This window comes from Urocampus carinirostris, chromosome 3 (assembly GCF_059441175.1).
Source record: "Urocampus carinirostris isolate Australia breed hairy pipefish chromosome 3, RoL_Ucar_1.0, whole genome shotgun sequence".
Lineage (NCBI taxonomy): Eukaryota > Metazoa > Chordata > Actinopteri > Syngnathiformes > Syngnathidae > Urocampus > Urocampus carinirostris.
The window spans coordinates 14,335,695-14,362,609 of NC_142351.1; the positions used below are offsets into that span (position 1 = coordinate 14,335,695).

Here is a 26,915-nt window from a genome sequence, read left to right on the forward strand (position 1 = left end):
GATACTGACTATGATATAACACTACACTTAGTAAAATGTGTCATTGATAGGTGCTTACAACCTTCAATGGAAAAGAACTATTGCTTTTGACTGTTTGCCCACTCCCATCAGTCTTTGGATGCTACTTTTGATTTCTTCCTTTGGTCTCACGAGCTTTAGCTTAAGCCCTTTGAGACTCTTCGTGACTTAGGGCTATACAAATAAAGATGACTTGACTTGACTTGACTCTTTGGATGCTTCTTTTGATTTCTTCCTTTGGTCTCACGACCTTTAGCTTATGTTTAATCAGGTCAAGTTTTTGCACTTTTAAAAGGTTTTAGAGTCACTTATCCAGGCCTTGTAGCTCAGGGGTTAGAGCACTGGTCTTGTAAACCAGGGGTCGTGAGTTCAAGTCTCACCCAGGCCTTGGTCTGTGAACTTAAGTTTTAATGCTACTGACTTTGATACTGACTATGATATGACACTAAATTTGGTAAAATGTGTCATTGATAGGTGCCTACAACCTTCAATGAGATAGCACTATTGCTTTTGACTGTTTGCCCACTCCAAACAGTCTTTGGATGCTACTTTTGATTTCTTCCTTTGGTCTCACGAGCTTTAGCTTATGTTTAATCAGGTCAAGTTTTTGCACTTTTAAAAGGTTTTTCAATCAGTTGCTCTGGCCTTGTAGCTCAGGGGTTAGAGCACTGGTCTAGTAAACCAGGGGTCGTGAGTTCAAGTCTCACCCAGGCCTTGGTCTGTGAACTTAAGTGCCAATGATACTGACTATGATATGACACTACACTTAGTAAAATGTGTCATTGATAGGTGCTTTCAACCTTCAATGGAAAAGAACTATTGCTTTTGACTGTTTGCCCACTCCCATCAGTCTTTGGATGCTACTTTTGATTTCTTCCTTTGGTCTCACGAGCTTTAGCTTAAGCCCTTTGAGACTCTTCGTGACTTAGGGCTATACAAATAAAGATGACTTGACTTGACTCTTTGGATGCTTCTTTTGATTTCTTCCTTTGGTCTCACGACCTTTAGCTTATGTTTAATCAGGTCAAGTTTTTGCACTTTTAAAAGGTTTTACAATCAGTTATCCAGGACTTGTAGCTCAGGGGTTAGAGCACTGGTCTTGTAAACCAGGGGTCGTGAGTTCAAGTCTCACCCAGGCCTTGGTGTGTCAACTTATGTTCTAATGATACTGACTATGATATGACACTACATTTGGTAAATTGTGTCATTGATGAGCGCTTATAACCTTAAATGGGGAAGCGCTGTTGACTCTTTGCCTACTCCCATCAGTCTTTGGGTGCTACTTTTGATTTCTTCCTTTGGTCTCACGAGCTTTATCTTATGTTTAATCAGGTCAGGTTTTGCACTTTTAAAAGGTTTTACAATCAGTTATCCAGGCCTTGTATCTCAGGGGTTAGAGCACTGGTCTTGTAAACCAGGGGTCGTGAGTTCAAGTCTCACCCAGGCCTTGGTCTGTGAACTTAAGTTTTAATGCTACTGACTTTGATACTGACTATGATATGACACTAAATTTGGTAAAATGTGTCATTGATAGGTGCCTACAACCTTCAATGGGATAGCACTATTGCTTTTGACTGTTTGCCCACTCCCATCAGTCTTTGGATGCTACTTTTGATTTCTTCCTTTGGTCTCACGAGCTTTAGCTTATGTTTAATCAGGTCAAGTTTTTGCACTTTTAAAAGGTTTTACAATCAGTTATCCAGGCCTTGTAGCTCAGGGGTTAGAGCACTGGTCTTGTAAACCAGGGGTCGTGAGTTCAAGTCTCACCCAGGCCTTGGTCTGTGAACTTAAGTTTTAATGCTACTGACTTTGATACTGACTATGATATGACACTAAATTTGGTAAAATGTGTCATTGATAGGTGCCTACAACCTTCAATGGGATAGCACTATTGCTTTTGACTGTTTGCCCACTCCAAACAGTCTTTGGATGCTACTTTTGATTTCTTCCTTTGGTCTCACGAGCTTTAGCTTATGTTTAATCAGGTCAAGTTTTTGCACTTTTAAAAGGTTTTTCAATCAGTTGCTCAGGCCTTGTAGCTCAGGGGTTAGAGCACTGGTCTAGTAAACCAGGGGTCGTGAGTTCAAGTCTCACCCAGGCCTTGGTCTGTGAACTTAAGTGCCAATGATATTGACTATGATATGACACTACACTTAGTAAAATGTGTCATTGATAGGTGCTTACAACCTTCAATGGAAAAGTACTATTGCTTTTGACTGTTTGCCCACTCCCATCAGTCTTTGGATGCTACTTTTGATTTCTTCCTTTGGTCTCACGAGCTTTAGCTTAAGCCCTTTGAGACTCTTCGTGACTTAGGGTTATACAAATAAAGATGACTTGACTTGACTCTTTGGATGCTTCTTTTGATTTCTTCCTTTGGTCTCACGACCTTTAGCTTATGTTTAATCAGGTCAAGTTTTTGCACTTTTAAAAGGTTTTACAAACAGTTATCCAGGCCTTGTAGCTCAGGGGTTAGAGCACTGGCCTTGTAAACCAGGGGTCGTGAGTTCAAGTCTCACCCAGGCCTTGGTCTGTGAACTTAAGTTTTAATGCTACTGACTTTGATACTGACTATGATATGACACTAAATTTGGTAAAATTTGTCATTGATAGGTGCCTACAACCTTCAATGGGATAGCACTATTGCTTTTGACTGTTTGCCCACTCCAAACAGTCTTTGGATGCTACTTTTGATTTCTTCCTTTGGTCTCACGAGCTTTAGCTTATGTTTAATCAGGTCAAGTTTTTGCACTTTTAAAAGGTTTTTCAATCAGTTGTTCAGGCCTTGTAGCTCAGGGGTTAGAGCACTGGTCTTGTAAACCAGGGGTCGTGAGTTCAAGTCTCACCCAGGCCTTGGTCTGTGAACTTAAGTGCCAATGATACTGACTATGATATGACACTACACTTAGTAAAATGTGTCATTGATAGGTGCTTACAACCTTCAATGGGAAAGAACAATTGCTGTTGACTGTTTGCCCACTCCCATCAGTCTTTGGATGCTACTTTTGATTTCTTCCTTTGGTCTCACGACCTTTAGCTTATGTTTAATCAGGTCAAGTTTTTGCACTTTTAAAAGGTTTTACAATCAGTTATCCAGGCCTTGTAGCTCAGGGGTTAGAGCACTGGTCTTGTAAACCAGGGGTCGTGAGTTCAAGTCTCACCCAGGCCTTGGTCTGTGAACTTAAGTTTTAATGCTACTGACTTTGATACTGACTATGATATGACACTAAATTTGGTAAAATGTGTCATTGATAGGTGCCTACAACCTTCAATGGGATAGCACTATTGCTTTTGACTGTTTGCCACTCCCATCAGTCTTTGGATGCTACTTTTGATTTCTTCCTTTGGTCTCACGACCTTTAGCTTATGTTTAATCAGGTCAAGTTTTTGCACTTTTAAAAGGTTTTACAATCAGTTATCCAGTCTTTGTAGCTCAGGGGTTAGAGCACTGGTCTTGTAAACCAGGGGTCGTGAGTTCAAGTCTCACCCAGGCCTTGGTCTGTGAACTTAAGTTTTAATGCTACTGACTTTGATACTGACTATGATATGACACTACATTTGGTAAATTGTGTCATTGATGAGTGCTTATAACCTTAAATGGGGAAGCGCTGTTGACTCTTTGCCTACTCCCATCAGTCTTTGGGTGCTACTTTTGATTTCTTCCTTTGGTCTCACGAGCTTTATCATATGTTTAATCAGGTCAGGTTTTGCACTTTTAAAAGGTTTTACTATCAGTTATCCAGGCCTTGTAGCTCAGGGGTTAGAGCACTGGTCTTGTAAACCAGGGGTCGTGAGTTCAAGTCTCACCCAGGCCTTGGTCTGTGAACTTAAGTTTTAATGCTACTGACTTTGATACTGACTATGATATGACACTAAATTTGGTAAAATGTGTCATTGATAGGTGCCTACAACCTTCAATGGGATAGCACTATTGCTTTTGACTGTTTGCCCACTCCAAACAGTCTTTGGGTGCTACTTTTGATTTCTTCCTTTGGTCTCACGAGCTTTAGCTTATGTTTAATCAGGTCAAGTTTTTGCACTTTTAAAAGGTTTTTCAATCAGTTGCTCAGGCCTTGTAGCTCAGGGGTTAGAGCACTGGTCTAGTAAACCAGGGGTCGTGAGTTCAAGTCTCACCCAGGCCTTGGTCTGTGAACTTAAGTGCCAATGATACTGACTATGATATAACACTACACTTAGTAAAATGTGTCATTGATAGGTGCTTACAACCTTCAATGGGATAGCACTATTGCTTTTGACTGTTTGCCCACTCCAAACAGTCTTTGGATGCTACTTTTGATTTCTTCCTTTGGTCTCACGAGCTTTAGCTTATGTTTAATCAGGTCAATGTTTGCACTTTTAAAAGGTTTTACAAGCAGTTCTCCAGGCCTTGTAGCTCAGGGGTTAGAGCACTGGTCTAGTAAACCGGGGGTCGTGAGTTCAAGTCTCACCCAGGCCTTGGTCTGTGAACTTAAGTGCCAATGATACTGACTATGATATAACACTACACTTAGTAAAATGTGTCATTGATAGGTGCTTACAACCTTCAATGGAAAAGAACTATTGCTTTTGACTGTTTGCCCACTCCCATCAGTCTTTGGATGCTACTTTTGATTTCTTCCTTTGGTCTCACGAGCTTTAGCTTATGTTTAATCAGGTCAATGTTTGCACTTTTAAAAGGTTTTACAAGCAGTTCTCCAGGCCTTGTAGCTCAGGGGTTAGAGCACTGGTCTAGTAAACCGGGGGTCGTGAGTTCAAGTCTCACCCAGGCCTTGGTCTGTGAACTTAAGTGCCAATGATACTGACTATGATATAACACTACACTTAGTAAAATGTGTCATTGATAGGTGCTTACAACCTTCAATGGAAAAGAACTATTGCTTTTGACTGTTTGCCCACTCCCATCAGTCTTTGGATGCTACTTTTGATTTCTTCCTTTGGTCTCACGAGCTTTAGCTTAAGCCCTTTGAGACTCTTCGTGACTTAGGGCTATACAAATAAAGATGACTTGACTTGACTTGACTCTTTGGATGCTTCTTTTGATTTCTTCCTTTGGTCTCACGACCTTTAGCTTATGTTTAATCAGGTCAAGTTTTTGCACTTTTAAAAGGTTTTAGAGTCACTTATCCAGGCCTTGTAGCTCAGGGGTTAGAGCACTGGTCTTGTAAACCAGGGGTCGTGAGTTCAAGTCTCACCCAGGCCTTGGTCTGTGAACTTAAGTTTTAATGCTACTGACTTTGATACTGACTATGATATGACACTAAATTTGGTAAAATGTGTCATTGATAGGTGCCTACAACCTTCAATGAGATAGCACTATTGCTTTTGACTGTTTGCCCACTCCAAACAGTCTTTGGATGCTACTTTTGATTTCTTCCTTTGGTCTCACGAGCTTTAGCTTATGTTTAATCAGGTCAAGTTTTTGCACTTTTAAAAGGTTTTTCAATCAGTTGCTCTGGCCTTGTAGCTCAGGGGTTAGAGCACTGGTCTAGTAAACCAGGGGTCGTGAGTTCAAGTCTCACCCAGGCCTTGGTCTGTGAACTTAAGTGCCAATGATACTGACTATGATATGACACTACACTTAGTAAAATGTGTCATTGATAGGTGCTTTCAACCTTCAATGGAAAAGAACTATTGCTTTTGACTGTTTGCCCACTCCCATCAGTCTTTGGATGCTACTTTTGATTTCTTCCTTTGGTCTCACGAGCTTTAGCTTAAGCCCTTTGAGACTCTTCGTGACTTAGGGCTATACAAATAAAGATGACTTGACTTGACTCTTTGGATGCTTCTTTTGATTTCTTCCTTTGGTCTCACGACCTTTAGCTTATGTTTAATCAGGTCAAGTTTTTGCACTTTTAAAAGGTTTTACAATCAGTTATCCAGGACTTGTAGCTCAGGGGTTAGAGCACTGGTCTTGTAAACCAGGGGTCGTGAGTTCAAGTCTCACCCAGGCCTTGGTGTGTCAACTTATGTTCTAATGATACTGACTATGATATGACACTACATTTGGTAAATTGTGTCATTGATGAGCGCTTATAACCTTAAATGGGGAAGCGCTGTTGACTCTTTGCCTACTCCCATCAGTCTTTGGGTGCTACTTTTGATTTCGTCCTTTGGTCTCACGAGCTTTATCTTATGTTTAATCAGGTCAGGTTTTGCACTTTTAAAAGGTTTTACAATCAGTTATCCAGGCCTTGTAGCTCAGGGGTTAGAGCACTGGTCTTGTAAACCAGGGGTCGTGAGTTCAAGTCTCACCCAGGCCTTGGTCTGTGAACTTAAGTTTTAATGCTACTGACTTTGATACTGACTATGATATGACACTAAATTTGGTAAAATGTGTCATTGATAGGTGCCTACAACCTTCAATGGGATAGCACTATTGCTTTTGACTGTTTGCCCACTCCAAACAGTCTTTGGATGCTACTTTTGATTTCTTCCTTTGGTCTCACGAGCTTTAGCTTATGTTTAATCAGGTCAATGTTTGCACTTTTAAAAGGTTTTACAAGCAGTTCTCCAGGCCTTGTAGCTCAGGGGTTAGAGCACTGGTCTAGTAAACCGGGGGTCGTGAGTTCAAGTCTCACCCAGGCCTTGGTCTGTGAACTTAAGTGCCAATGATACTGACTATGATATAACACTACACTTAGTAAAATGTGTCATTGATAGGTGCTTACAACCTTCAATGGAAAAGAACTATTGCTTTTGACTGTTTGCCCACTCCCATCAGTCTTTGGATGCTACTTTTGATTTCTTCCTTTGGTCTCACGAGCTTTAGCTTAAGCCCTTTGAGACTCTTCGTGACTTAGGGCTATACAAATAAAGATGACTTGACTTGACTTGACTCTTTGGATGCTTCTTTTGATTTCTTCCTTTGGTCTCACGACCTTTAGCTTATGTTTAATCAGGTCAAGTTTTTGCACTTTTAAAAGGTTTTTCAATCAGTTGTTCAGGCCTTGTAGCTCAGGGGTTAGAGCACTGGTCTAGTAAACCAGGGGTCGTGAGTTCAAGTCTCACCCAGGCCTTGGTCTGTGAACTTAAGTGCCAATGATACTGACTATGATATGACACTACACTTAGTAAAATGTGTCATTGATAGGTGCTTACAACCTTCAATGGGAAAGAACAATTGCTGTTGACTGTTTGCCCACTCCCATCAGTCTTTGGATGCTACTTTTGATTTCTTCCTTTGGTCTCACGACCTTTAGCTTATGTTTAATCAGGTCAAGTTTTTGCACTTTTAAAAGGTTTTACAATCAGTTATCCAGGCCTTGTAGCTCAGGGGTTAGAGCACTGGTCTTGTAAACCAGGGGTCGTGAGTTCAAGTCTCACCCAGGCCTTGGTCTGTGAACTTAAGTTTTAATGCTACTGACTTTGATACTGACTATGATATGACACTAAATTTGGTAAAATGTGTCATTGATAGGTGCCTACAACCTTCAATGGGATAGCACTATTGCTTTTGACTGTTTGCCCACTCCAAACAGTCTTTGGATGCTACTTTTGATTTCTTCCTTTGGTCTCACGAGCTTTAGCTTATGTTTAATCAGGTCAAGTTTTTGCACTTTTAAAAGGTTTTTCAATCAGTTGCTCAGGCCTTGTAGCTCAGGGGTTAGAGCACTGGTCTAGTAAACCAGGGGTCGTGAGTTCAAGTCTCACCCAGGCCTTGGTCTGTGAACTTAAGTGCCAATGATATTGACTATGATATGACACTACACTTAGTAAAATGTGTCATTGATAGGTGCTTACAACCTTCAATGGAAAAGTACTATTGCTTTTGACTGTTTGCCCACTCCCATCAGTCTTTGGATGCTACTTTTGATTTCTTCCTTTGGTCTCACGAGCTTTAGCTTAAGCCCTTTGAGACTCTTCGTGACTTAGGGTTATACAAATAAAGATGACTTGACTTGACTCTTTGGATGCTTCTTTTGATTTCTTCCTTTGGTCTCACGACCTTTAGCTTATGTTTAATCAGGTCAAGTTTTTGCACTTTTAAAAGGTTTTACAAACTGTTATCCAGGCCTTGTAGCTCAGGGGTTAGAGCACTGGCCTTGTAAACCAGGGGTCGTGAGTTCAAGTCTCACCCAGGCCTTGGTCTGTGAACTTAAGTTTTAATGCTACTGACTTTGATACTGACTATGATATGACACTAAATTTGGTAAAATTTGTCATTGATAGGTGCCTACAACCTTCAATGGGATAGCACTATTGCTTTTGACTGTTTGCCCACTCCAAACAGTCTTTGGATGCTACTTTTGATTTCTTCCTTTGGTCTCACGAGCTTTAGCTTATGTTTAATCAGGTCAAGTTTTTGCACTTTTAAAAGGTTTTTCAATCAGTTGTTCAGGCCTTGTAGCTCAGGGGTTAGAGCACTGGTCTTGTAAACCAGGGGTCGTGAGTTCAAGTCTCACCCAGGCCTTGGTCTGTGAACTTAAGTGCCAATGATACTGACTATGATATGACACTACACTTAGTAAAATGTGTCATTGATAGGTGCTTACAACCTTCAATGGGAAAGAACAATTGCTGTTGACTGTTTGCCCACTCCCATCAGTCTTTGGATGCTACTTTTGATTTCTTCCTTTGGTCTCACGACCTTTAGCTTATGTTTAATCAGGTCAAGTTTTTGCACTTTTAAAAGGTTTTACAATCAGTTATCCAGGCCTTGTAGCTCAGGGGTTAGAGCACTGGTCTTGTAAACCAGGGGTCGTGAGTTCAAGTCTCACCCAGGCCTTGGTCTGTGAACTTAAGTTTTAATGCTACTGACTTTGATACTGACTATGATATGACACTAAATTTGGTAAAATGTGTCATTGATAGGTGCCTACAACCTTCAATGGGATAGCACTATTGCTTTTGACTGTTTGCCACTCCCATCAGTCTTTGGATGCTACTTTTGATTTCTTCCTTTGGTCTCACGACCTTTAGCTTATGTTTAATCAGGTCAAGTTTTTGCACTTTTAAAAGGTTTTACAATCAGTTATCCAGTCTTTGTAGCTCAGGGGTTAGAGCACTGGTCTTGTAAACCAGGGGTCGTGAGTTCAAGTCTCACCCAGGCCTTGGTCTGTGAACTTAAGTTTTAATGCTACTGACTTTGATACTGACTATGATATGACACTACATTTGGTAAATTGTGTCATTGATGAGTGCTTATAACCTTAAATGGGGAAGCGCTGTTGACTCTTTGCCTACTCCCATCAGTCTTTGGGTGCTACTTTTGATTTCTTCCTTTGGTCTCACGAGCTTTATCATATGTTTAATCAGGTCAGGTTTTGCACTTTTAAAAGGTTTTACTATCAGTTATCCAGGCCTTGTAGCTCAGGGGTTAGAGCACTGGTCTTGTAAACCAGGGGTCGTGAGTTCAAGTCTCACCCAGGCCTTGGTCTGTGAACTTAAGTTTTAATGCTACTGACTTTGATACTGACTATGATATGACACTAAATTTGGTAAAATGTGTCATTGATAGGTGCCTACAACCTTCAATGGGATAGCACTATTGCTTTTGACTGTTTGCCCACTCCAAACAGTCTTTGGGTGCTACTTTTGATTTCTTCCTTTGGTCTCACGAGCTTTAGCTTATGTTTAATCAGGTCAAGTTTTTGCACTTTTAAAAGGTTTTTCAATCAGTTGCTCAGGCCTTGTAGCTCAGGGGTTAGAGCACTGGTCTAGTAAACCAGGGGTCGTGAGTTCAAGTCTCACCCAGGCCTTGGTCTGTGAACTTAAGTGCCAATGATACTGACTATGATATGACACTACACTTAGTAAGATGTGTCATTGATAGGTGCTTACAACCTTCAATGGAAAAGAACTATTGCTTTTGACTGTTTGCCCACTCCCATCAGTCTTTGGACGCTACTTTTGATTTCTTCCTTTGGTCTCACGAGCTTTAGCTTAAGCCCTTTGAGACTCTTCGTGACTTAGGGCTATACAAATAAAGATGACTTGACTTGACTTGACTCTTTGGATGCTTCTTTTGATTTCTTCCTTTGGTCTCACGACCTTTAGCTTATGTTTAATCAGGTCAGGTTTTACACTTTTAAAAGGTTTTATAATCAGATTTTCAGGCCTTGTAGCTCAGGGGTTAGAGCACTGGTCTAGTAAACCAAGGGTCGTGAGTTCAAGTCTCACCCAGGCCTTTGTCTGTGAACTTAAGTTTTAATGCTACTGACTTTGATACTGACTATGATATGACACTAAATTTGGTAAAATGTGTCATTGATAGGTGCCTACAACCTTCAATGGGATAGCACTATTGCTTTTGACTGTTTGCCCACTCCAAACAGTCTTTGGGTGCTACTTTTGATTTCTTCCTTTGTTCTCACGAGCTTTAGCTTATGTTTAATCAGGTCAAGTTTTTGCACTTTTAAAAGGTTTTTCAATCATTTGCTCAGGCCTTGTAGCTCAGGGGTTAGAGCACTGGTCTTGTAAACCAGGGGTCGTGAGTTCAAGTCTCACCCAGGCCTTGGTCTGTGAACTTAAGTGCCAATGATACTGACTATGATATGACACTACACTTAGTAAAATGTGTCATTGATAGGTGCTTACAACCTTCAATGGAAAAGAACTATTGCTTTTGACTGTTTACCCACTCCCATCAGTCTTTGGATGCTACTTTTGATTTCTTCCTTTGGTCTCACGAGCTTTAGCTTAAGCCCTTTGAGACTCTTCGTGACTTAGGGCTATACAAATAAAGATGACTTGACTTGACTCTTTGGATGCTTCTTTTGATTTCTTCCTTTGGTCTCACGACCTTTAGCTTATGTTTAATCAGGTCAAGTTTTTGCACTTTTAAAAGGTTTTACAATCAGTTATCCAGGCCTTGTAGCTCAGGGGTTAGAGCACTGGTCTTGTAAACCAGGGGTCGTGAGTTCAACTCTCACCCAGGCCTTGGTCTGTGAACTTAAGTTTTAATGCTACTGACTTTGATACTGACTATGATATGACACTAAATTTGGTAAAATGTGTCATTGATAGGTGCCTACAACCTTCAATGGGATAGCACTATTGCTTTTGACTGTTTGCCCACTCCAAACAGTCTTTGGATGCTACTTTTGATTTCTTCCTTTGGTCTCACGAGCTTTAGCTTATGTTTAATCAGGTCAATGTTTGCACTTTTAAAAGGTTTTACAAGCAGTTCTCCAGGCCTTGTAGCTCAGGGGTTAGAGCACTGGTCTAGTAAAACAGGGGTCATGAGTTCAAGTCTCACCCAGGCCTTGGTCTGTGAACTTAAGTGCCAATGATACTGACTCTGATATGACACTACACTTAGTAAAATGTGTCATTGATAGGTGCCTACAACCTTCAATGGGATGGCACTATTGCTTTTGACTGTTTGCCACTCCCATCAGTCTTTGGATGCTACTTTTGATTTCTTCTTTTGGTCTCACGAGCTTTAGCTTAAGCCCTTTGAGACTCTTCGTGATTTAGGGCTATACAAATAAAGATGACTTGACTTGACTTGACTCTTTGGATGCTACTTTTGATTTCTTCCTTTGGTCTCACGACCTTTAGCTTAAGTCTAATCAGGTCAAGTTTTTGCACTTTTAAAAGGTTTTACAATCAGTTATCCAGCCCTTGTAGCTGAGGGGTTAGAGCACTGGTCTTGTAAACCAGGGGTCGTGAGTTCAAGTCTCACCCAGGCCTTGGTCTGTGAACTTAAGTGCCAATGATACTGACTATGATATGACACTACTCTTAGTAAAATGTGTCATTGATAGGTGCTTACAGCCTTCAATGGAAAAGAACTATTGCTTTTGACTGTTTACCCACTCCCATCAGTCTTTGGATGCTACTTTTGATTTCTTCCTTTGGTCTCACGAGCTTTAGCTTAAGCCCTTTGAGACTCTTCGTGACTTAGGGCTATACAAATAAAGATGACTTGACTTGACTCTTTGGATGCTTCTTTTGATTTCTTCCTTTGGTCTCACGACCTTTAGCTTATGTTTAATCAGGTCAAGTTTTTGCACTTTTAAAAGGTTTTACAATCAGTTATCCAGCCCTTGTAGCTGAGGGGTTAGAGCACTGGTCTTGTAAACCAGGGGTCGTGAGTTCAAGTCTCACCCAGGCCTTGGTCTGTGAACTTAAGTTTTAATGCTACTGACTTTGATACTGACTATGATATGACGCTAAATTTGGTAAAATGTGTCATTGATAGGTGCCTACAACCTTCAATGGGATAGCACTATTGCTTTTGACTGTTTGCCCACTCCAAACAGTCTTTGGATGCTACTTTTGATTTCTTCCTTTGGTCTCACGAGCTTTAGCTTATGTTTAATCAGTTCAAGTTTTTGCACTTTTAAAAGGTTTTTCAATCAGTAGCTCAGGCCTTGTAGCTCAGGGGTTAGAGCACTGGTCTAGTAAACCAGGGGTCGTGAGTTAAAGTCTCACCCAGGCCTTGGTCTGTGAACTTAAGTGCCAATGATACTGACTATGATATGACACTACACTTAGTAAAATGTGTCATTGATAGGTGCTTACAACCTTCAATGGGAAAGAACTATTTCTTTTGACTGTTTGCCCACTCCCATCAGTCTTTGGACGCTACTTTTGATTTCTTCCTTTGGTCTCACGAGCTTTAGCTTATGTTTAATCAGGTCAATGTTTGCACTTTTAAAAGGTTTTACAAGCAGTTCTTCTGGCCTTGTAGCTCAGGGGTTAGAGCACTGGTCTAGTAAACCAGGGGTCGTGAGTTCAAGTCTCACCCAGGCCTTGGTCTGTGAACTTATGTGCCAATGATACTGACTATGATATGACACTACACTTAGTAAAATGTGTCATTGATAGGTGCTTACAACCTTCAATGGAAAAGAACTATTGCTTTTGACTGTTTGCCCACTCCCATCAGTCTTTGGACGCTACTTTTGATTTCTTCCTTTGGTCTCACGAGCTTTAGCTTAAGCCCTTTGAGACTCTTCGTGACTTAGGGCTATACAAATAAAGATGACTTGACTTGACTTGACTCTTTGGATGCTTCTTTTGATTTCTTCCTTTGGTCTCACGACCTTTAGCTTATGTTTAATCAGGTCAGGTTTTACACTTTTAAAAGGTTTTATAATTAGATTTTCAGGCCTTGTAGCTCAGGGGTTAGAGCACTGGTCTAGTAAACCAAGGGTCGTGAGTTCAAGTCTCACCCAGGCCTTGGTGTGTCAACTTATGTTCTAATGATACTGACTATGATATGACACCACATTTGGTAAATTGTGTCATTGATGAGTGCTTATAACCTTAAATGGGGAAGCGCTGTTGACTCTTTGCCTACTCCCATCAGTCTTTGGGTGTTACTTTTGATTTCTTCCTTTGGTCTCACGAGCTTTATCTTATGTTTAATCAGGTCAGGTTTTGCACTTTTAAAAGGTTTTACAATCAGTTATCCAGGCCTTGTAGCTCAGGGGTTAGAGCACTGGTCTTGTAAACCAGGGGTCGTGAGTTCAAGTCTCACCCAGGCCTTGGTCTGTGAACTTAAGTTTTAATGCTACTGACTTTGATACTGACTATGATATGACACTAAATTTGGTAAAATGTGTCATTGATAGGTGCCTACAACCTTCAATGGGATAGCACTATTGCTTTTGACTGTTTGCCCACTCCAAACAGTCTTTGGATGCTACTTTTGATTTCTTCCTTTGGTCTCACGAGCTTTAGCTTATGTTTAATCAGGTCAAGTTTTTGCACTTTTAAAAGGTTTTACAATCAGTTATCCAGGCCTTGTAGCTCAGGGGTTAGAGCACTGGTCTTGTAAACCAGGGGTCGTGAGTTCAAGTCTCACCCAGGCCTTGGTCTGTGAACTTAAGTTTTAATGCTACTGACTTTGATACTGACTATGATATGACACTAAATTTGGTAAAATGTGTCATTGATAGGTGCCTACAACCTTCAATGGGATAGCACTATTGCTTTTGACTGTTTGCCCACTCCAAACAGTCTTTGGGTGCTACTTTTGATTTCTTCCTTTGGTCTCACGAGCTTTAGCTTATGTTTAATCGGGTCAAGTTTTTGCACTTTTAAAAGGTTTTTCAATCAGTTGCTCAGGCCTTGTAGCTCAGGGGTTAGAGCACTGGTCTAGTAAACCAGGGGTCGTGAGTTCAAGTCTCACCCAGGCCTTGGTCTGTGAACTTAAGTGCCAATGATACTGACTATGATATGACACTACACTTAGTAAGATGTGTCATTGATAGGTGCTTACAACCTTCAATGGAAAAGAACTATTGCTTTTGACTGTTTGCCCACTCCCATCAGTCTTTGGACGCTACTTTTGATTTCTTCCTTTGGTCTCACGAGCTTTAGCTTAAGCCCTTTCAGACTCTTCGTGACTTAGGGCTATACAAATAAAGATGACTTGACTTGACTTGACTCTTTGGATGCTTCTTTTGATTTCTTCCTTTGGTCTCACGACCTTTAGCTTATGTTTAATCAGGTCAGGTTTTACACTTTTAAAAGGTTTTATAATCAGATTTTCAGGCCTTGTAGCTCAGGGGTTAGAGCACTGGTCTAGTAAACCAAGGGTCGTAAGTTCAAGTCTCACCCAGGCCTTGGTGTGTCAACTTATGTTCTAATGATACTGACTATGATATGACACCACATTTGGTAAATTGTGTCATTGATGAGTGCTTATAACCTTAAATGGGGAAGCGCTGTTGACTCTTTGCCTACTCCCATCAGTCTTTGGGTGCTACTTTTGATTTCTTCCTTTGGTCTCACGAGCTTTATCTTATGTTTAATCAGGTCAGGTTTTGCACTTTTAAAAGGTTTTACAATCAGTTATCCAGGCCTTGTAGCTCAGGGGTTAGAGCACTGGTCTTGTAAACCAGGGGTCGAGAGTTCAAGTCTCACCCAGGCCTTGGTCTGTGAACTTAAGTGCCAATGATACTGACTATGATATGACACTACACTTAGTAAAATGTGTCATTGACAGGTGCTTACAACCTTCAATGGAAAAGAACTATTGCTTTTGACTGTTTGCCCACTCCCATCAGTCTTTGGGTGCTACTTTTGATTTCTTCCTTTGGTCTCACGAGCTTTATCTTATGTTTAATCAGGTCAGGTTTTGCACTTTTAAAAGGTTTTACAATCAGTTATCCAGGCCTTGTAGCTCAGGGGTTAGAGCACTGGTCTTGTAAACCAGGGGTCGTGAGTTCAAGTCTCACCCAGGCCTTGGTCTGTGAACTTAAGTTTTAATGCTACTGACTTTGATGCTGACTATGATATGACACTAAATTTGGTAAAATGTGTCATTGATAGGTGCCTACAACCTTCAATGGGATAGCACTATTGCTTTTGACTGTTTGCCCACTCCAAACAGTCTTTGGATGCTACTTTTGATTTCTTCCTTTGGTCTCACGAGCTTTAGCTTATGTTTAATCAGGTCAAGTTTTTGCACTTTTAAAAGGTTTTACAATCAGTTATCCAGGCCTTGTAGCTCAGGGGTTAGAGCACTGGTCTTGTAAACCAGGGGTCGTGAGTTCAAGTCTCACCCAGGCCTTGGTCTGTGAACTTAAGTTTTAATGCTACTGACTTTGATACTGACTATGATATGACACTAAATTTGGTAAAATGTGTCATTGATAGGTGCCTACAACCTTCAATGGGATAGCACTATTGCTTTTGACTGTTTGCCCACTCCAAACAGTCTTTGGGTGCTACTTTTGATTTCTTCCTTTGGTCTCACGAGCTTTAGCTTATGTTTAATCAGGTCAAGTTTTTGCACTTTTAAAAGGTTTTTCAATCAGTTGCTCAGGCCTTGTAGCTCAGGGGTTAGAGCACTGGTCTAGTAAACCAGGGGTCGTGAGTTCAAGTCTCACCCAGGCCTTGGTCTGTGAACTTAAGTGCCAATGATACTGACTATGATATGACACTACACTTAGTAAAATGTGTCATTGATAAGTGCTTACAACCTTCAATGGAAAAGAACTATTGCTTTTGACTGTTTACCCACTCCCATCAGTCTTTGGATGCTACTTTTGATTTCTTCCTTTGGTCTAACGAGCTTTAGCTTAAGCCCTTTGAGACTCTTCGTGACTTAGGGCTATACAAATAAAGATGACTTGACTTGACTTGACTCTTTGGATGCTTCTTTTGATTTCTTCCTTTGGTCTCACGACCTTTAGCTTATGTTTAATCAGGTCAAGTTTTTGCACTTTTAAAAGGTTTTACAATCAGTTATCCAGCCCTTGTAGCTCAGGGGTTAGAGCACTGGTCTTGTAAACCAAAGGTCGTGAGTTCAAGTCTCACCCAGGCCTTGGTCTGTGAACTTAAGTTTTAATGCTACTGACTTTGATACTGACTATGATATGACGCTAAATTTGGTAAAATGTGTCATTGATAGGTGCCTACAACCTTCAATGGGATAGCACTATTGCTTTTGACTGTTTGCCCAATCCAAACAGTCTTTGGATGCTACTTTTGATTTCTTCCTTTGGTCTCACGAGCTTTAGCTTATGTTTAATCAGGTCAAGTTTTTGCACTTTTAAAAGGTTTTTCAATCAGTTGCTTAGGCCTTGCAGCTCAGGGGTTAGAGCACTGGCCTAGTAAACCAGGGGTCGTGAGTTCAAGTCTCACCCAGGCCTTGGTCTGTGAACTTAAGTGCCAATGATACTGACTATGATATGACACTACACTTAGTAAAATGTGTCATTGATAGGTGCTTACAACCTTCAATGGGAAAGAACTATTGCTGTTGACTGTTTGCCCACTCCCATCAGTCTTTGGATGCTACTTTTGATTTCTTCCTTTGGTCTCACGAGCTTTAGCTTATGTTTAATCAGGTCAATGTTTGCACTTTTAAAAGGTTTTACAAGCAGTTCTTCTGGCCTTGTAGCTCAGGGGTTAGAGCACTGGTCTAGTAAACCAGGGGTCGTGAGTTCAAGTCTCACCCAGGCCTTGGTCTGTGAACTTAAGTGCCAATGATACTGACTATGATATGACACTACACTTAGTAAAATGTGTCATTGATAGGTGCTTACAACCTTCAATGGGAAAGAACTATTGCTTTTGACTGTTTGCCCACTCCCATCAGTCTTTGGACGCTACTTTTGATTTCTTCCTTTGGTCTCACGAGCTTTAGCTTATGTTTAATCAGGTCAATGTTTGCACTTTTAAAAGGTTTTACAAGCAGTTCTTCTGGCCTTGTAGCTCAGGGGTTAGAGCACTGGTCTAGTAAACCAGGGGTCGTGAGTTCAAGTCTCACCCAGGCCTTGGTCTGTGAACTTAAGTGCCAATGATACTGACTATGATATGACACTACACTTAGTAAAATGTGTCATTGATAGGTGCTTACAACCTTCAATGGAAAAGAACTATTGCTTTTGACTGTTTGCCCACTCCCATCAGTCTTTGGACGCTACTTTTGATTTCTTCCTTTGGTCTCACGAGCTTTAGCTTAAGCCCTTTGAGACTCTTCGTGACTTAGGGCTATACAAATAAAGATGACTTGACTTGACTTGACTCTTTGGATGCTTCTTTTGATTTCTTCCTTTGGTCTCACGACCTTTAGCTTATGTTTAATCAGGTCAGGTTTTACACTTTTAAAAGGTTTTATAATCAGATTTTCAGGCCTTGTAGCTCAGGGGTTAGAGCACTGGTCTAGTAAACCAAGGGTCGTGAGTTCAAGTCTCACCCAGGCCTTGGTCTGTGAACTTAAGTTTTAATGCTACTGACTTTGATACTGACTATGATATGACACTAAATTTGGTAAAATGTGTCATTGATAGGTGCCTACAACCTTCAATGGGATAGCACTATTGCTTTTGACTGTTTGCCCACTCCAAACAGTCTTTGGATGCTACTTTTGATTTCTTCCTTTGGTCTCACGAGCTTTAGCTTATGTTTAATCAGGTCAAGTTTTTGCACTTTTAAAAGGTTTTTCAATCAGTTGCTCAGGCCTTGTAGCTCAGGGGTTAGAGCACTGGTCTAGTAAACCAGGGGTCGTGAGTTCAAGTCTCACCCAGGCCTTGGTCTGTGAACTTAAGTGCCAATGATACTGACTATTATATGACACTACACTTAGTAAAATGTGTCATTGATAGGTGCCTACAACCTTCAATGGAAAAGAACTATTGCTTTTGACTGTTTGCCCACTCCCATCAGTCTTTGGACGCTACTTTTGATTTCTTCCTTTGGTCTCACGAGCTTTAGCTTAAGCCCTTTGAGACTCTTCGTGACTTAGGGCTATACAAATAAAGATGACTTGACTTGACTCTTTGGATGCTTCTTTTGATTTCTTCCTTTGGTCTCACGACCTTTAGCTTATGTTTAATCAGGTCAAGTTTTTGCACTTTTAAAAGGTTTTACAATCAGTTATCCAGGCCTTGTAGCTCAGGGGTTAGAGCACTGGTCTTGTAAACCAGGGGTCGTGAGTTCAACTCTCACCCAGGCCTTGGTCTGTGAACTTAAGTTTTAATGCTACTGACTTTGATACTGACTATGATATGACACTAAATTTGGTAAAATGTGTCATTGATAGGTGCCTACAACCTTCAATGGGATAGCACTATTGCTTTTGACTGTTTGCCCACTCCAAACAGTCTTTGGATGCTACTTTTGATTTCTTCCTTTGGTCTCACGAGCTTTAGCTTATGTTTAATCAGGTCAATGTTTGCACTTTTAAAAGGTTTTACAAGCAGTTCTCCAGGCCTTGTAGCTCAGGGGTTAGAGCACTGGTCTAGTAAAACAGGGGTCATGAGTTCAAGTCTCACCCAGGCCTTGGTCTGTGAACTTAAGTGCCAATGATACTGACTCTGATATGACACTACACTTAGTAAAATGTGTCATTGATAGGTGCCTACAACCTTCAATGGGATGGCACTATTGCTTTTGACTGTTTGCCACTCCCATCAGTCTTTGGATGCTACTTTTGATTTCTTCTTTTGGTCTCACGAGCTTTAGCTTAAGCCCTTTGAGACTCTTCGTGATTTAGGGCTATACAAATAAAGATGACTTGACTTGACTTGACTCTTTGGATGCTACTTTTGATTTCTTCCTTTGGTCTCACGAGCTTTAGCTTATGTTTAATCAGGTCAAGTTTTTGCACTTTTAAAAGGTTTTACTATCAGTTATCCAGGCCTTGTAGCTCAGGGGTTCGAGCATTGGTCTAGTAAACCAGGGGTCGTGAGTTCAAGTCCCACCCAGGCCTTGGTCTGTGAACTTAAGTTCTAATGATACTGACTATGTTACTGACTATGATATGACACTAAATTTGGTAAAATGTGCCATTGATAGGTGCCTACAACCTTCAATGGGATGGCACTATTGCTTTTGACTGTTTGCCCACTTCCATCAGTCTTTGGATGCTACTTTTGATTTCTTCCTTTGGTCTCACGAGCTTTAGCTTAAGCCCTTTGAGACTCTTCGTGACTTAGGGCTATACAAATAAAGATGACTTGACTTGACTCTTTGGATGCTTCTTTTGATTTCTTCCTTTGGTCTCACGACCTTTAGCTTATGTTTAATCAGGTCAAGTTTTTGCACTTTTAAAAGGTTTTACAATCAGTTATCCAGGCCTTGTAGCTCAGGGGTTAGAGCACTGGTCCAGTAAACCTGGGGTCTTGAGTTCAAGTCCCACCCAGGCCTTGGTCTGTGAACTTAAGTTCTAATGATACTGACTATGTTACTGACTATGATAAGACACTAAATTTGGTAAAATGTGCCGTTGATAGGTGCATACAACCTTCAATGGGATGGCACTATTGCTTTTGACTGTTTGCCACTCCCATCAGTCTTTGGATGCTACTTTTGATTTCTTCCTTTGGTCTCACGAGCTTTAGCTTATGTTTAATCAGGTCAATGTTTGCACTTTTAAAAGGTTTTACAAGCAGTTCTCCAGGCCTTGTAGCTCAGGGGTTAGAGCACTGGTCTAGTAAACCAGGGGTCGTGAGTTCAAGTCTCACCCAGGCCTTGGTCTGTGAACTTAAGTGCCAATGATACTGACTATGATATGACACTACACTTAGTAAAATGTGTCATTGATAGGTGCCTACAACCTTCAATGGAAAAGAACTATTGCTTTTGACTGTTTGCCCACTCCCATCAGTCTTTGGACGCTACTTTTGATTTCTTCCTTTGGTCTCACGAGCTTTAGCTTAAGCCCTTTGAGACTCTTCGTGATTTAGGGCTATACAAATAAAGATGACTTGACTTGACTTGACTTTTTGTATGCTACTTTTGATTTCTTCCTTTGGTCTCACAAGCTTTAGCTTATGTCTAATCAGGTCAAGTTTTTGCACTTTTAAAATGTTTTACAATCAGTAATCCAGGCCTTATAGCTCAGGGGTTAGAGCACTGGTCTAGTAAACCAGGGGTCGTGAGTTCAAGTCCCACCCAGGCCTTGGTCTGTGAACTTAAGTTCTAATGATACTGACTATGTTACTGACTATGATATGACACTAAATTTGGTAAAATGTGCCATTGATAGGTGCCTACAACCTTCAATGGGATGGCACTATTCCTTTTGACTGTTTGCCACTCCCATCAGTCTTTGGATGCTACTTTTGATTTCTTTCTTTGGTCTCACGAGCTTTAGCTTATGTTTAATCAGGTCAATGTTTGCACTTTTAAAAGGTTTTACAAGCAGTTCTCCAGGCCTTGTAGCTCAGGGGTTAGAGCACTGGTCTAGTAAACCAGGGGTCGTGAGTTCAAGTCCCACCCAGGCCTTGGTCTGTGAACATATGTTCTAATGATACTGACTATGATATGACACTAAATTTGGTAAAATGTGCCAGTGATAGGTGCCTACAACCTTCAATGGGATGGCACTATTGCTTTTGACTGTTTGCCCACTCCCATCAGTCTTTGGATGCTACTTTTGATTTCTTCCTTTGGTCTCACGAGCTTTAGCTTAAGCCCTTTGAGACTCTTCGTGATTTAGGGCTATACAAATAAAGATGACTTGACTTGACTTGACTTTTTGTATGCTACTTTTGATTTCTTCCTTTGGTCTCACAAGCTTTAGCTTATGTCTAATCAGGTCAAGTTTTTGCACTTTTAAAAGGTTTTACAATCAGTTGTTCAGGCCTTGTAGCTCAGGGGTTAGAGCACTGGTCTAGTAAACCAGGGGTCGTGAGTTCAAGTCTCACCCATGCCCTGGTCTGTGAACTTAAGTGTCAATGATACTGACTATGATATGACACTACACTTAGTAAAATGTGTCATTGATAGGTACTTACAACCTTCAATGGGAAAGAACTATTGCTGTTGACTGTTTGCCCACTCCCATCAGTCTTTGGATGCTACTTTTGATTTCTTCCTTTGGTCTCACGAGCTTTAGCTTATGTTTAATCAGGTCAATGTTTGCACTTTTAAAAGGTTTTACAAGCATTTCTCCAGGCCTTGTAGCTCAGGGGTTAGAGCACTGGTCTAGTAAACCAGGGGTCATGAGTTCAAGTCTCACCCAGGCCTTGGTCTGTGAACTTAAGTGCCAATGATACTGACTCTGATATGACACTACACTTAGTAAAATGTGTCATTGATAGGTGCTTACAACCTTCAATGGGAAAGAACTATTGCTTTTGACTGTTTGCCCACTCCCATCAGTCTTTGGATGCTACTTTTGATTTCTTCTTTTGGTCTCACGAGCTTTAGCTTAAGCCCTTTGAGACTCTTCGTGATTTAGGGCTATACAAATAAAGATGACTTGACTTGACTTGACTCTTTGGATGCTACTTTTGATTTCTTCCTTTGGTCTCACGAGCTTTAGCTTATGTTTAATCAGGTCAAGTTTTTGCACTTTTAAAAGGTTTTACTATCAGTTATCCAGGCCTTGTAGCTCAGGGGTTAGAGCACTGGTCTAGTAAACCAGGGGTCGTGAGTTCAAGTCCCACCCAGGCCTTGGTCTGTGAACTTAAGTTCTTATGATACTGACTATGTTACTGACTATGATATGACACTAAATTTGGTAAAATGTGCCATTGATAGGTGCCTACAACCTTCAATGGGATGGCACTATTGCTTTTGACTGTTTGCCACTCCCATCAGTCTTTGGATGCTACTTTTGATTTCTTCCTTTGGTCTCACGAGCTTTAGCTTATGTTTAATCAGGTCAATGTTTGCACTTTTAAAAGGTTTTACAAGCAGTTCTCCAGGCCTTGTAGCTCAGGGGTTAGAGCACTGGTCTAGTAAACCAGGGGTCATGAGTTCAAGTCTCACCCAGGCCTTGGTCTGTGAACTTAAGTGCCAATGATACTGACTATGATATGACACTACACTTAGTAAAATGTGTCATTGATAGGTGCCTACAACCTTCAATGGGATGGCACTATTGCTTTTGACTGTTTGCCACTCCCATCAGTCTTTGGATGCTACTTTTGATTTCTTCCTTTGGTCTCACGAGCTTTAGCTTATGTTTAATCAGGTCAATGTTTGCACTTTTAAAAGGTTTTACAAGCAGTTCTCCAGGCCTTGTAGCTCAGGGGTTAGAGCACTGGTCTAGTAAACCAGGGGTCATGAGTTCAAGTCTCACCCAGGCCTTGGTCTGTGAACTTAAGTGCCAATGATACTGACTATGATATGACACTACACTTAGTAAAATGTGCCATTGATAGGTGCCTACAACCTTCAATGGGATGGCACTATTGCTTTTGACTGTTTGCCACTCCCATCAGTCTTTGGATGCTACTTTTGATTTCTTCCTTTGGTCTCACGAGCTTTAGCTTATGTTTAATCAGGTCAATGTTTGCACTTTTAAAAGGTTTTACAAGCAGTTCTCTAGGCATTGTAGCTCAGGGGTTAGATGACTGGTCTAGTAAACCAGGAGTCGTGAGTTCAAGTCCCACCCAGGCCTTGGTCTGTGAACATAAGTTCTAATGATACTGATTATGATATGACACTAAATTTGGTAAAATGTGCCAGTGATAGGTGCCTACAACCTTCAATGGAAAAGAACTATTGCTTTTGACTGTTTGCCCACTCCCATCAGTCTTTGGACGCTACTTTTGATTTCTTCCTTTGGTCTCACGAGCTTTAGCTTAAGCCCTTTGAGACTCTTCGTGATTTAGGGCTATACAAATAAAGATGACTTGACTTGACTTGACTTTTTGTATGCTACTTTTGATTTCTTCCTTTGGTCTCACAAGCTTTAGCTTATGTCTAATCAGGTCAAGTTTTTGCACTTTTAAAATGTTTTACAATCAGTAATCCAGGCCTTATAGCTCAGGGGTTAGAGCACTGGTCTAGTAAATCAGGGGTCGTGAGTTCAAGTCCCACCCAGGCCTTGGTCTGTGAACTTAAGTTCTAATGATACTGACTATGTTACTGACTATGATATGACACTAAATTTGGTAAAATGTGCCATTGATAGGTGCCTACAACCTTCAATGGGATGGCACTATTCCTTTTGACTGTTTGCCACTCCCATCAGTCTTTGGATGCTACTTTTGATTTCTTCCTTTGGTCTCACGAGCTTTAGCTTATGTTTAATCAGGTCAATGTTTGCACTTTTAAAAGGTTTTACAAGCAGTTCTCCAGGCCTTGTAGCTCAGGGGTTAGAGCACTGGTCTAGTAAACCAGGGGTCGTGAGTTCAAGTCCCACCCAGGCCTTGGTCTGTGAACATATGTTCTAATGATACTGACTATGATATGACACTAAATTTGGTAAAATGTGCCAGTGATAGGTGCCTACAACCTTCAATGGGATGGCACTATTGCTTTTGACTGTTTGCCCACTCCCATCAGTCTTTGGATGCTACTTTTGATTTCTTCCTTTGGTCTCACGAGCTTTAGCTTAAGCCCTTTGAGACTCTTCGTGATTTAGGGCTATACAAATAAAGATGACTTGACTTGACTTGACTTTTTGTATGCTACTTTTGATTTCTTCCTTTGGTCTCACAAGCTTTAGCTTATGTCTAATCAGGTCAAGTTTTTGCACTTTTAAAAGGTTTTACAATCAGTTGTTCAGGCCTTGTAGCTCAGGGGTTAGAGCACTGGTCTAGTAAACCAGGGGTCGTGAGTTCAAGTCTCACCCATGCCCTGGTCTGTGAACTTAAGTGTCAATGATACTGACTATGATATGACACTACACTTAGTAAAATGTGTCATTGATAGGTACTTACAACCTTCAATGGGAAAGAACTATTGCTGTTGACTGTTTGCCCACTCCCATCAGTCTTTGGATGCTACTTTTGATTTCTTCCTTTGGTCTCACGAGCTTTAGCTTATGTTTAATCAGGTCAATGTTTGCACTTTTAAAAGGTTTTACAAGCATTTCTCCAGGCCTTGTAGCTCAGGGGTTAGAGCACTGGTCTAGTAAACCAGGGGTCATGAGTTCAAGTCTCACCCAGGCCTTGGTCTGTGAACTTAAGTGCCAATGATACTGACTCTGATATGACACTACACTTAGTAAAATGTGTCATTGATAGGTGCTTACAACCTTCAATGGGAAAGAACTATTGCTTTTGACTGTTTGCCCACTCCCATCAGTCTTTGGATGCTACTTTTGATTTCTTCTTTTGGTCTCACGAGCTTTAGCTTAAGCCCTTTGAGACTCTTCGTGATTTAGGGCTATACAAATAAAGATGACTTGACTTGACTTGACTCTTTGGATGCTACTTTTGATTTCTTCCTTTGGTCTCACGAGCTTTAGCTTATGTTTAATCAGGTCAAGTTTTTGCACTTTTAAAAGGTTTTACTATCAGTTATCCAGGCCTTGTAGCTCAGGGGTTAGAGCACTGGTCTAGTAAACCAGGGGTCGTGAGTTCAAGTCCCACCCAGGCCTTGGTCTGTGAACTTAAGTTCTTATGATACTGACTATGTTACTGACTATGATATGACACTAAATTTGGTAAAATGTGCCATTGATAGGTGCCTACAACCTTCAATGGGATGGCACTATTGCTTTTGACTGTTTGCCACTCCCATCAGTCTTTGGATGCTACTTTTGATTTCTTCCTTTGGTCTCACGAGCTTTAGCTTATGTTTAATCAGGTCAATGTTTGCACTTTTAAAAGGTTTTACAAGCAGTTCTCCAGGCCTTGTAGCTCAGGGGTTAGAGCACTGGTCTAGTAAACCAGGGGTCATGAGTTCAAGTCTCACCCAGGCCTTGGTCTGTGAACTTAAGTGCCAATGATACTGACTATGATATGACACTACACTTAGTAAAATGTGTCATTGATAGGTGCCTACAACCTTCAATGGGATGGCACTATTGCTTTTGACTGTTTGCCACTCCCATCAGTCTTTGGATGCTACTTTTGATTTCTTCCTTTGGTCTCACGAGCTTTAGCTTATGTTTAATCAGGTCAATGTTTGCACTTTTAAAAGGTTTTACAAGCAGTTCTCCAGGCCTTGTAGCTCAGGGGTTAGAGCACTGGTCTAGTAAACCAGGGGTCATGAGTTCAAGTCTCACCCAGGCCTTGGTCTGTGAACTTAAGTGCCAATGATACTGACTATGATATGACACTACACTTAGTAAAATGTGCCATTGATAGGTGCCTACAACCTTCAATGGGATGGCACTATTGCTTTTGACTGTTTGCCACTCCCATCAGTCTTTGGATGCTACTTTTGATTTCTTCCTTTGGTCTCACGAGCTTTAGCTTATGTTTAATCAGGTCAATGTTTGCACTTTTAAAAGGTTTTACAAGCAGTTCTCTAGGCATTGTAGCTCAGGGGTTAGATGACTGGTCTAGTAAACCAGGAATCGTGAGTTCAAGTCCCACCCAGGCCTTGGTCTGTGAACATAAGTTCTAATGATACTGATTATGATATGACACTAAATTTGGTAAAATGTGCCAGTGATAGGTGCCTACAACATTCAATGGGAAAGAACTATTGCTTTTGACTGTTTGCCCACTCCCATCAGTCTTTGGATGCTACTTTTGATTTCTTCTTTTGGTCTCACGAGCTTTAGCTTAAGCCCTTTGAGACTCTTCGTGATTTAGGGCTATACAAATAAAGATGACTTGACTTGACTTGACTCTTTGGATGCTACTTTTGATTTCTTCCTTTGGTCTCACGAGCTTTAGCTTATGTTTAATCAGGTCAAGTTTTTGCACTTTTAAAAGGTTTTAGAATCAGTTACCAGGCCTTGTAGCTCAGGGGTTAGAGCACTGGTCTAGTAAACCAGGGGTCGTGAGTTCAAGTCCCACCCAGGCCTTGGTCTGTGAACTTAAGTTCTAATGATACTGACTATGTTACTGACTATGATATGACACTAAATTTGGTAAAATGTGCCATTGATAGGTGCCTACAACCTTCAATGGGATGGCACTATTGCTTTTGACTGTTTGCCACTCCCATCAGTCTTTGGATTCTACTTTTGATTTCTTCCTTTGGTCTCACGAGCTTTAGCTTATGTTTAATCAGGTCAATGTTTGCACTTTTGAAAGGTTTTACAAGCAGTTCTCCAGGCCTTGTAGCTCAGGGGTTAGAGCACTGGTCTAGTAAACCAGGGGTCGTGAGTTCAAGTCTCACCCAGGCCTTGGTCTGTGAACATAAGTTCTAATGATACTGACTATGATATGACACTAAATTTGGTAAAATGTGCCATTGATAGGTGCCTACAACCTTCAATGGGATGCCACTATTGCTTTTGACTGTTTGCCCACTCCCATCAGTCTTTGGATGCTACTTTTGATTTCTTCCTTTGGTCTCACGAGCTTTAGCTTAAGCCCTTTGAGACTCTTCGTGATTTAGGGCTATACAAATAAAGATGACTTGACTTGACTTGACTCTTTGGATGCTACTTTTGATTTCTTCCTTTGGTCTCACAAGCTTTAGCTTATGTCTAATCAGGTCAAGTTTTTGCACTTTTAAAAGGTTTTACAATCAGTTGTTCAGGCCTTGTAGCTCAGGGGTTAGAGCACTGGTCTAGTAAACCAGGGGTCGTGAGTTCAAGTCTCACCAAGGCCTTGGTCTGTGAACTTAAGTTTTAATGCCACTGACTTTGATACTGACTATGATATGACACTAAATTTGGTAAAATG

At 40.9% G+C, this 26,915-nt stretch overlaps 67 non-coding genes across 67 annotated transcripts; all 67 read left to right on the forward strand.

Moving 5' to 3' along the window:
- Positions 1–333: 333 nt before the first annotated feature.
- Positions 334–406, forward strand: trnat-ugu (transfer RNA threonine (anticodon UGU)). The gene has a single exon. It is a non-coding gene; the product is annotated as a tRNA-Thr (tRNA).
- Positions 407–660: 254 nt separating this feature from the next.
- On the forward strand, positions 661–733 carry trnat-agu (transfer RNA threonine (anticodon AGU)). The gene has a single exon. It is a non-coding gene; the product is annotated as a tRNA-Thr (tRNA).
- A 352-nt stretch (positions 734–1,085) lies between these two features.
- trnat-ugu (transfer RNA threonine (anticodon UGU)) lies at positions 1,086–1,158 on the forward strand. The gene has a single exon. It is a non-coding gene; the product is annotated as a tRNA-Thr (tRNA).
- Positions 1,159–1,393: 235 nt separating this feature from the next.
- Positions 1,394–1,466, forward strand: trnat-ugu (transfer RNA threonine (anticodon UGU)). The gene has a single exon. It is a non-coding gene; the product is annotated as a tRNA-Thr (tRNA).
- Positions 1,467–1,720: 254 nt separating this feature from the next.
- Positions 1,721–1,793, forward strand: trnat-ugu (transfer RNA threonine (anticodon UGU)). The gene has a single exon. It is a non-coding gene; the product is annotated as a tRNA-Thr (tRNA).
- Positions 1,794–2,047: 254 nt separating this feature from the next.
- On the forward strand, positions 2,048–2,120 carry trnat-agu (transfer RNA threonine (anticodon AGU)). The gene has a single exon. It is a non-coding gene; the product is annotated as a tRNA-Thr (tRNA).
- A 352-nt stretch (positions 2,121–2,472) lies between these two features.
- Positions 2,473–2,545, forward strand: trnat-ugu (transfer RNA threonine (anticodon UGU)). The gene has a single exon. It is a non-coding gene; the product is annotated as a tRNA-Thr (tRNA).
- A 254-nt stretch (positions 2,546–2,799) lies between these two features.
- On the forward strand, positions 2,800–2,872 carry trnat-ugu (transfer RNA threonine (anticodon UGU)). The gene has a single exon. It is a non-coding gene; the product is annotated as a tRNA-Thr (tRNA).
- Positions 2,873–3,114: 242 nt separating this feature from the next.
- Positions 3,115–3,187, forward strand: trnat-ugu (transfer RNA threonine (anticodon UGU)). Its single transcript has one exon. It is a non-coding gene; the product is annotated as a tRNA-Thr (tRNA).
- Positions 3,188–3,440: 253 nt separating this feature from the next.
- Positions 3,441–3,513, forward strand: trnat-ugu (transfer RNA threonine (anticodon UGU)). The gene has a single exon. It is a non-coding gene; the product is annotated as a tRNA-Thr (tRNA).
- A 247-nt stretch (positions 3,514–3,760) lies between these two features.
- Positions 3,761–3,833, forward strand: trnat-ugu (transfer RNA threonine (anticodon UGU)). The gene has a single exon. It is a non-coding gene; the product is annotated as a tRNA-Thr (tRNA).
- A 254-nt stretch (positions 3,834–4,087) lies between these two features.
- On the forward strand, positions 4,088–4,160 carry trnat-agu (transfer RNA threonine (anticodon AGU)). Its single transcript has one exon. It is a non-coding gene; the product is annotated as a tRNA-Thr (tRNA).
- Positions 4,161–4,401: 241 nt separating this feature from the next.
- On the forward strand, positions 4,402–4,474 carry trnat-agu (transfer RNA threonine (anticodon AGU)). Its single transcript has one exon. It is a non-coding gene; the product is annotated as a tRNA-Thr (tRNA).
- A 241-nt stretch (positions 4,475–4,715) lies between these two features.
- trnat-agu (transfer RNA threonine (anticodon AGU)) lies at positions 4,716–4,788 on the forward strand. The gene has a single exon. It is a non-coding gene; the product is annotated as a tRNA-Thr (tRNA).
- A 357-nt stretch (positions 4,789–5,145) lies between these two features.
- Positions 5,146–5,218, forward strand: trnat-ugu (transfer RNA threonine (anticodon UGU)). The gene has a single exon. It is a non-coding gene; the product is annotated as a tRNA-Thr (tRNA).
- Positions 5,219–5,472: 254 nt separating this feature from the next.
- On the forward strand, positions 5,473–5,545 carry trnat-agu (transfer RNA threonine (anticodon AGU)). The gene has a single exon. It is a non-coding gene; the product is annotated as a tRNA-Thr (tRNA).
- Positions 5,546–5,897: 352 nt separating this feature from the next.
- trnat-ugu (transfer RNA threonine (anticodon UGU)) lies at positions 5,898–5,970 on the forward strand. The gene has a single exon. It is a non-coding gene; the product is annotated as a tRNA-Thr (tRNA).
- Positions 5,971–6,205: 235 nt separating this feature from the next.
- On the forward strand, positions 6,206–6,278 carry trnat-ugu (transfer RNA threonine (anticodon UGU)). Its single transcript has one exon. It is a non-coding gene; the product is annotated as a tRNA-Thr (tRNA).
- Positions 6,279–6,531: 253 nt separating this feature from the next.
- trnat-agu (transfer RNA threonine (anticodon AGU)) lies at positions 6,532–6,604 on the forward strand. The gene has a single exon. It is a non-coding gene; the product is annotated as a tRNA-Thr (tRNA).
- Positions 6,605–6,961: 357 nt separating this feature from the next.
- On the forward strand, positions 6,962–7,034 carry trnat-agu (transfer RNA threonine (anticodon AGU)). The gene has a single exon. It is a non-coding gene; the product is annotated as a tRNA-Thr (tRNA).
- A 242-nt stretch (positions 7,035–7,276) lies between these two features.
- trnat-ugu (transfer RNA threonine (anticodon UGU)) lies at positions 7,277–7,349 on the forward strand. Its single transcript has one exon. It is a non-coding gene; the product is annotated as a tRNA-Thr (tRNA).
- A 254-nt stretch (positions 7,350–7,603) lies between these two features.
- trnat-agu (transfer RNA threonine (anticodon AGU)) lies at positions 7,604–7,676 on the forward strand. The gene has a single exon. It is a non-coding gene; the product is annotated as a tRNA-Thr (tRNA).
- A 352-nt stretch (positions 7,677–8,028) lies between these two features.
- Positions 8,029–8,101, forward strand: trnat-ugu (transfer RNA threonine (anticodon UGU)). Its single transcript has one exon. It is a non-coding gene; the product is annotated as a tRNA-Thr (tRNA).
- A 254-nt stretch (positions 8,102–8,355) lies between these two features.
- trnat-ugu (transfer RNA threonine (anticodon UGU)) lies at positions 8,356–8,428 on the forward strand. Its single transcript has one exon. It is a non-coding gene; the product is annotated as a tRNA-Thr (tRNA).
- A 242-nt stretch (positions 8,429–8,670) lies between these two features.
- trnat-ugu (transfer RNA threonine (anticodon UGU)) lies at positions 8,671–8,743 on the forward strand. The gene has a single exon. It is a non-coding gene; the product is annotated as a tRNA-Thr (tRNA).
- A 253-nt stretch (positions 8,744–8,996) lies between these two features.
- Positions 8,997–9,069, forward strand: trnat-ugu (transfer RNA threonine (anticodon UGU)). Its single transcript has one exon. It is a non-coding gene; the product is annotated as a tRNA-Thr (tRNA).
- A 247-nt stretch (positions 9,070–9,316) lies between these two features.
- On the forward strand, positions 9,317–9,389 carry trnat-ugu (transfer RNA threonine (anticodon UGU)). Its single transcript has one exon. It is a non-coding gene; the product is annotated as a tRNA-Thr (tRNA).
- Positions 9,390–9,643: 254 nt separating this feature from the next.
- On the forward strand, positions 9,644–9,716 carry trnat-agu (transfer RNA threonine (anticodon AGU)). The gene has a single exon. It is a non-coding gene; the product is annotated as a tRNA-Thr (tRNA).
- Positions 9,717–10,072: 356 nt separating this feature from the next.
- trnat-agu (transfer RNA threonine (anticodon AGU)) lies at positions 10,073–10,145 on the forward strand. The gene has a single exon. It is a non-coding gene; the product is annotated as a tRNA-Thr (tRNA).
- A 254-nt stretch (positions 10,146–10,399) lies between these two features.
- trnat-ugu (transfer RNA threonine (anticodon UGU)) lies at positions 10,400–10,472 on the forward strand. Its single transcript has one exon. It is a non-coding gene; the product is annotated as a tRNA-Thr (tRNA).
- A 352-nt stretch (positions 10,473–10,824) lies between these two features.
- trnat-ugu (transfer RNA threonine (anticodon UGU)) lies at positions 10,825–10,897 on the forward strand. Its single transcript has one exon. It is a non-coding gene; the product is annotated as a tRNA-Thr (tRNA).
- Positions 10,898–12,331: 1,434 nt separating this feature from the next.
- On the forward strand, positions 12,332–12,404 carry trnat-agu (transfer RNA threonine (anticodon AGU)). The gene has a single exon. It is a non-coding gene; the product is annotated as a tRNA-Thr (tRNA).
- Positions 12,405–12,645: 241 nt separating this feature from the next.
- On the forward strand, positions 12,646–12,718 carry trnat-agu (transfer RNA threonine (anticodon AGU)). The gene has a single exon. It is a non-coding gene; the product is annotated as a tRNA-Thr (tRNA).
- Positions 12,719–13,074: 356 nt separating this feature from the next.
- On the forward strand, positions 13,075–13,147 carry trnat-agu (transfer RNA threonine (anticodon AGU)). Its single transcript has one exon. It is a non-coding gene; the product is annotated as a tRNA-Thr (tRNA).
- A 235-nt stretch (positions 13,148–13,382) lies between these two features.
- trnat-ugu (transfer RNA threonine (anticodon UGU)) lies at positions 13,383–13,455 on the forward strand. The gene has a single exon. It is a non-coding gene; the product is annotated as a tRNA-Thr (tRNA).
- Positions 13,456–13,709: 254 nt separating this feature from the next.
- trnat-ugu (transfer RNA threonine (anticodon UGU)) lies at positions 13,710–13,782 on the forward strand. Its single transcript has one exon. It is a non-coding gene; the product is annotated as a tRNA-Thr (tRNA).
- A 254-nt stretch (positions 13,783–14,036) lies between these two features.
- Positions 14,037–14,109, forward strand: trnat-agu (transfer RNA threonine (anticodon AGU)). The gene has a single exon. It is a non-coding gene; the product is annotated as a tRNA-Thr (tRNA).
- A 356-nt stretch (positions 14,110–14,465) lies between these two features.
- Positions 14,466–14,538, forward strand: trnat-agu (transfer RNA threonine (anticodon AGU)). Its single transcript has one exon. It is a non-coding gene; the product is annotated as a tRNA-Thr (tRNA).
- A 235-nt stretch (positions 14,539–14,773) lies between these two features.
- On the forward strand, positions 14,774–14,846 carry trnat-ugu (transfer RNA threonine (anticodon UGU)). Its single transcript has one exon. It is a non-coding gene; the product is annotated as a tRNA-Thr (tRNA).
- Positions 14,847–15,087: 241 nt separating this feature from the next.
- Positions 15,088–15,160, forward strand: trnat-ugu (transfer RNA threonine (anticodon UGU)). Its single transcript has one exon. It is a non-coding gene; the product is annotated as a tRNA-Thr (tRNA).
- A 254-nt stretch (positions 15,161–15,414) lies between these two features.
- Positions 15,415–15,487, forward strand: trnat-ugu (transfer RNA threonine (anticodon UGU)). The gene has a single exon. It is a non-coding gene; the product is annotated as a tRNA-Thr (tRNA).
- A 254-nt stretch (positions 15,488–15,741) lies between these two features.
- Positions 15,742–15,814, forward strand: trnat-agu (transfer RNA threonine (anticodon AGU)). The gene has a single exon. It is a non-coding gene; the product is annotated as a tRNA-Thr (tRNA).
- Positions 15,815–16,171: 357 nt separating this feature from the next.
- trnat-ugu (transfer RNA threonine (anticodon UGU)) lies at positions 16,172–16,244 on the forward strand. Its single transcript has one exon. It is a non-coding gene; the product is annotated as a tRNA-Thr (tRNA).
- A 254-nt stretch (positions 16,245–16,498) lies between these two features.
- Positions 16,499–16,571, forward strand: trnat-agu (transfer RNA threonine (anticodon AGU)). Its single transcript has one exon. It is a non-coding gene; the product is annotated as a tRNA-Thr (tRNA).
- Positions 16,572–16,812: 241 nt separating this feature from the next.
- Positions 16,813–16,885, forward strand: trnat-agu (transfer RNA threonine (anticodon AGU)). The gene has a single exon. It is a non-coding gene; the product is annotated as a tRNA-Thr (tRNA).
- Positions 16,886–17,126: 241 nt separating this feature from the next.
- Positions 17,127–17,199, forward strand: trnat-agu (transfer RNA threonine (anticodon AGU)). The gene has a single exon. It is a non-coding gene; the product is annotated as a tRNA-Thr (tRNA).
- A 356-nt stretch (positions 17,200–17,555) lies between these two features.
- On the forward strand, positions 17,556–17,628 carry trnat-agu (transfer RNA threonine (anticodon AGU)). The gene has a single exon. It is a non-coding gene; the product is annotated as a tRNA-Thr (tRNA).
- Positions 17,629–17,882: 254 nt separating this feature from the next.
- Positions 17,883–17,955, forward strand: trnat-agu (transfer RNA threonine (anticodon AGU)). Its single transcript has one exon. It is a non-coding gene; the product is annotated as a tRNA-Thr (tRNA).
- A 352-nt stretch (positions 17,956–18,307) lies between these two features.
- trnat-ugu (transfer RNA threonine (anticodon UGU)) lies at positions 18,308–18,380 on the forward strand. The gene has a single exon. It is a non-coding gene; the product is annotated as a tRNA-Thr (tRNA).
- A 682-nt stretch (positions 18,381–19,062) lies between these two features.
- On the forward strand, positions 19,063–19,135 carry trnat-agu (transfer RNA threonine (anticodon AGU)). The gene has a single exon. It is a non-coding gene; the product is annotated as a tRNA-Thr (tRNA).
- Positions 19,136–19,824: 689 nt separating this feature from the next.
- trnat-agu (transfer RNA threonine (anticodon AGU)) lies at positions 19,825–19,897 on the forward strand. Its single transcript has one exon. It is a non-coding gene; the product is annotated as a tRNA-Thr (tRNA).
- A 357-nt stretch (positions 19,898–20,254) lies between these two features.
- Positions 20,255–20,327, forward strand: trnat-agu (transfer RNA threonine (anticodon AGU)). Its single transcript has one exon. It is a non-coding gene; the product is annotated as a tRNA-Thr (tRNA).
- A 252-nt stretch (positions 20,328–20,579) lies between these two features.
- On the forward strand, positions 20,580–20,652 carry trnat-agu (transfer RNA threonine (anticodon AGU)). Its single transcript has one exon. It is a non-coding gene; the product is annotated as a tRNA-Thr (tRNA).
- A 357-nt stretch (positions 20,653–21,009) lies between these two features.
- trnat-agu (transfer RNA threonine (anticodon AGU)) lies at positions 21,010–21,082 on the forward strand. Its single transcript has one exon. It is a non-coding gene; the product is annotated as a tRNA-Thr (tRNA).
- A 241-nt stretch (positions 21,083–21,323) lies between these two features.
- On the forward strand, positions 21,324–21,396 carry trnat-agu (transfer RNA threonine (anticodon AGU)). Its single transcript has one exon. It is a non-coding gene; the product is annotated as a tRNA-Thr (tRNA).
- Positions 21,397–21,753: 357 nt separating this feature from the next.
- On the forward strand, positions 21,754–21,826 carry trnat-agu (transfer RNA threonine (anticodon AGU)). Its single transcript has one exon. It is a non-coding gene; the product is annotated as a tRNA-Thr (tRNA).
- Positions 21,827–22,078: 252 nt separating this feature from the next.
- Positions 22,079–22,151, forward strand: trnat-agu (transfer RNA threonine (anticodon AGU)). Its single transcript has one exon. It is a non-coding gene; the product is annotated as a tRNA-Thr (tRNA).
- A 240-nt stretch (positions 22,152–22,391) lies between these two features.
- trnat-agu (transfer RNA threonine (anticodon AGU)) lies at positions 22,392–22,464 on the forward strand. Its single transcript has one exon. It is a non-coding gene; the product is annotated as a tRNA-Thr (tRNA).
- Positions 22,465–23,459: 995 nt separating this feature from the next.
- Positions 23,460–23,532, forward strand: trnat-agu (transfer RNA threonine (anticodon AGU)). Its single transcript has one exon. It is a non-coding gene; the product is annotated as a tRNA-Thr (tRNA).
- A 357-nt stretch (positions 23,533–23,889) lies between these two features.
- On the forward strand, positions 23,890–23,962 carry trnat-agu (transfer RNA threonine (anticodon AGU)). The gene has a single exon. It is a non-coding gene; the product is annotated as a tRNA-Thr (tRNA).
- A 241-nt stretch (positions 23,963–24,203) lies between these two features.
- trnat-agu (transfer RNA threonine (anticodon AGU)) lies at positions 24,204–24,276 on the forward strand. The gene has a single exon. It is a non-coding gene; the product is annotated as a tRNA-Thr (tRNA).
- A 357-nt stretch (positions 24,277–24,633) lies between these two features.
- On the forward strand, positions 24,634–24,706 carry trnat-agu (transfer RNA threonine (anticodon AGU)). The gene has a single exon. It is a non-coding gene; the product is annotated as a tRNA-Thr (tRNA).
- Positions 24,707–24,958: 252 nt separating this feature from the next.
- On the forward strand, positions 24,959–25,031 carry trnat-agu (transfer RNA threonine (anticodon AGU)). The gene has a single exon. It is a non-coding gene; the product is annotated as a tRNA-Thr (tRNA).
- A 240-nt stretch (positions 25,032–25,271) lies between these two features.
- On the forward strand, positions 25,272–25,344 carry trnat-agu (transfer RNA threonine (anticodon AGU)). Its single transcript has one exon. It is a non-coding gene; the product is annotated as a tRNA-Thr (tRNA).
- A 669-nt stretch (positions 25,345–26,013) lies between these two features.
- On the forward strand, positions 26,014–26,086 carry trnat-agu (transfer RNA threonine (anticodon AGU)). The gene has a single exon. It is a non-coding gene; the product is annotated as a tRNA-Thr (tRNA).
- A 252-nt stretch (positions 26,087–26,338) lies between these two features.
- Positions 26,339–26,411, forward strand: trnat-agu (transfer RNA threonine (anticodon AGU)). The gene has a single exon. It is a non-coding gene; the product is annotated as a tRNA-Thr (tRNA).
- Positions 26,412–26,768: 357 nt separating this feature from the next.
- On the forward strand, positions 26,769–26,841 carry trnat-agu (transfer RNA threonine (anticodon AGU)). Its single transcript has one exon. It is a non-coding gene; the product is annotated as a tRNA-Thr (tRNA).
- The last annotated feature ends 74 nt before the right edge of the window (positions 26,842–26,915 follow it).